Raw genomic sequence first — 3,604 nt, 5'->3', positions numbered from 1 at the left:
GATTGTGTTGTCACAGTCATGTTGTCTTGGTTGTGTTGTCATGGTTCTGTTGTTATGATCATGTTGACATGGTTGTCTTGTCACAGTCATCTTGTCCTGGTTGTGTTGTCATGGTTCTGTTGTTATGATCATGTTGACATGGTTGTCTTGTCACAGTCATCTTGTCCTGGTTGTGTTGTCACGGTCATGTTGTCTTGGTTGTGTTGTCATGGTCATGTAGTCCTGGATGTGTTGTCCTGGTTGTGTTGCAATGGTTGTGTTGTCTCTGTCATGTTTTCTTGGATGTGTTTTCACGGTCTTGTTGTCCTGGATGTGTTGAGACGCTCATGTTGTCTTGGTTGTGTTATCAAGGTCATGTTTTCTTGGATGTGTTGTAAAGGTCATGTTGTCTTGGTTGTGTTGTCACGGTTCTGTTGTCCTGGTTGTGTTGTCAGGGTCATGTTGTCCTGGTTGTGTTGTCAGGGTCATGTTGTCCTGGTTGTGTTTTCACGGTCATGTTGTCCTGGTTGTGTTGTCACAGTCATGTTGTCCTGGTTGTGTTGTCACAGTCATGTTCTCTTGATTGTGTTGTCAGGGTCATGTTGCCCTGGTTGTGTTGTAAGGGTCATGTTGTCCTGGATGTGTTGTTATGGTCATGATGTCATAGTTCTGTTGTCCTGGATGTGTTTTCACGGTCATGATGTCACGGTTCTGTTGTCCTGGTTGTGTTGTCACAGTCATGTTGTCCTGGTTGTGTTGTCATGGTTCTGTTGTTATGATCATGTTGACATGGTTGTGTTGTTACAGTCATCTTGTCCTGGTTGTGTTGTCACGGTCATGTTGTCTTGGTTGTGTTGTCACGGTCATGTTGTCCTGGATGTGTTGTCCTGGATGTGTTGTCCTGGTTGTGTTGCAATGGTTGTGTTGTCTCTGTCATGTTTTCGTGGATGTGTTTTCACGGTCTTGTTGTCCTGGATGTGTTGAGACGCTCATGTTGTCTTGATTGTGTTATCAAGTTCATTTTTCTTGGATGTGTTGTAAAGGTCATGTTGTCTTGGTTGTGTTGTCACGGTTCTGTTGTCCTGGTTCTGTTGTCACTATCATGTTGTATTGTTTGTAATATAAGGGTCATGTTGTCCTGGTTGTGTTGTCAGGGTCATGTTGTCCTGGTTGTGTTGTCAGGGTCATGTTGCCCTGGTTGTGTTGTAAGGGTCATGTTGCCCTGGTTGTGTTGTCAGGGTCATGTTGCCCTGGTTGTGTTGTAAGGGTCATGTTGCCCTGGTTGTGTTGTCACGGTCATGTTGTCCTGGTTGTGTTGTCAGGGTCATGTTGTCCTGGTTGTGTTGTCACGGTCATGTTGTCCTGGTTGTGTTGTCACGGTCATGTTCTCTTGATTGTGTTGTCAGGGTCATGTTGCCCTGGTTGTGTTGTCAGGGTCATGTTGCCCTGGTTGTGTTGTCAGGGTCATGTTGCCCTGGTTGTGTTGTCACGGTCATGTTGCCCTGGTTGTGTTGTAAGGGTCATGTTGCCCTGGTTGTGTTGTCACGGTCATGTTGTCCTGGATGTGTTGTTATGTTCATGATGTCATAGTTCTGTTTCCTGGTTGTGTTGTCACGGTCATGTTGCCCTGGTTGTGTTGTCACGGTCATGTTGCCCTGGTTGTGTTGTCACGGTCATGTTGCCCTGGTTGTGTTGTCACTATCATGTTGTCCTGGATGTGTTGTCACGGTCATGTTCTCTTGGTTGTGTTGTAAGGGTCATGTTGTCCTGGTTGTGTTGTAAGGGTCACGTTGCCCTGGTTGTGTTGTCACTATCATGTTGTCCTGGTTGTGTTACTCTTCACACCAGAACAGTCCAAAGACCAGCATGTTTGTGACTTCTTGAACTTTCCCTAACCTCTTTTACCTCAGCACAGAATTGCACACGCTTTGTGTTGCCAGGCCTCAGTGGAGTTGGATGATGGACACAATCAATATCCAAATTATTTGGAGTGGATCATCTTCGACAGGCCTTGCCCTAACTGCAGAACCATGTCAATAAGATCGAAGCTCACGAGATATGGAAACACTGCGGGTTATTTATTCTCTTCCTCTAGAGCAGGATTCCTTCAACATGGAGTGAAATAAGCAGCGGGGAAACAATTACTTCCTGTACCACTTCCTGTCATTAAGGTCAGTTCCTTTTCCGCATTGTTGCAGAAGAAACAGCAAATTCATCTTCTCTATTGCCATAGAAGAAAAGGAGGGAGTGTTTTTTTCTGTATTATAGAGTAGAGACATTGGTAGAAGCCATGAACCAAGTGCAATGGACCAGATCTTGGCAAAGTGAAGGGCAGAGCTCCAGGGAACATCTGGAGAGATTCTGGAGAGTCAGTAAGATGTCTTTAACAATTCATATTGTCTAAAAGCAGCTAAAGAAACAGAATAAAAAATTTTAAAAAAATTCAAATAAAGTTTCTTATTATATCTGAAATGTATCCTTAATGATCAAGCCTAAGGTGACGGTGGTGAGGAAAAACTCCCTGAGATGATATAAGGAAGAAACCTTGAGAGGAACCAGACTCAGAAGTGAACCTCACCCTCATTTGTGTGAAACCGAACAGGAAATAATGTCAATGTAAATAATGTCCTTTCTACAACCAAGAGCTCCTGAGAAACTAGCAGGTCAAAGTCATTTCTGAGTTCATCACAGACTTAACACTAATTCCTTCCTCCCAAAGACTTGAAAGGTTCCCTGATGAAGACCCAAGCCCAAAAGTGACCAAACGATGAGTCTCCAACCAGGGGTAGGGCATCAGGATGGATCAACTAGGTATAAAACCAGGGATAGACAATAACATCTGAACCTAGTTCCATTGGAATCAGTAAAAGTGAAGTGCATTTTTCTCGTTCTGTCTCTAGGTTTGCGTTCAACACCTTGTCACCATTAATAAATACTGCTTATTCAGATGACCTCCAGACGGAGCAGAAATCCAACTGGATCACTCGACTGGCTGAGCAAAATGGCATAAATTGTGACATTTATGGCATTTGGCTTCCATTTTTATCTCATCTTTTATACAACTGAGCATTAAGGGCCTTGCTCAAGGACCCAGCAATGGATGCTTGGTGGACTTGGAATATGAACTCACAAACTTTCAATCAGTGGTCCAACACCTTAACCCCTAAGCTACCATCTGTAAGGTGCTCACAAGGGTGACGTAAACTTCCCAGTAGGATCTCTCCAGGATGTCACGATTTCACCATCATAAAAATAAAAATAAAATGAAATACACTCAGTAATAATCGATAGAACTTAAAATGTTTCACAACTGATGTAGATTTTCTGCAGAATCAGGTTCAGACGTGTCATGTGACATCATCAAAGTGCACGTTCAGCCAAAGCTGTTTTCCATTCAACATGAGTAGAGCTTTCGCAGGCAGTGTTACATACTGGTTGCGAACAGTGAACTGGTTGTGAACTGGTTACATACAGGCTTCTTCTTAAAAGAAGAAGCCTCTGCTTGCAATTTGAATAATTTTCTACAAAAAAAAGCACATAAATACTTTAAGATGCATCGCAAATTTTGCAAAATCAAGCATTTGTTGCCACAACAGACGCCAATAAAGCCTGTCGCAGCTGCCAG

Source organism: Tachysurus fulvidraco, chromosome 5 (assembly GCF_022655615.1).
Source record: "Tachysurus fulvidraco isolate hzauxx_2018 chromosome 5, HZAU_PFXX_2.0, whole genome shotgun sequence".
Lineage (NCBI taxonomy): Eukaryota > Metazoa > Chordata > Actinopteri > Siluriformes > Bagridae > Tachysurus > Tachysurus fulvidraco.
This window is presented reverse-complemented; position numbering follows the sequence as displayed.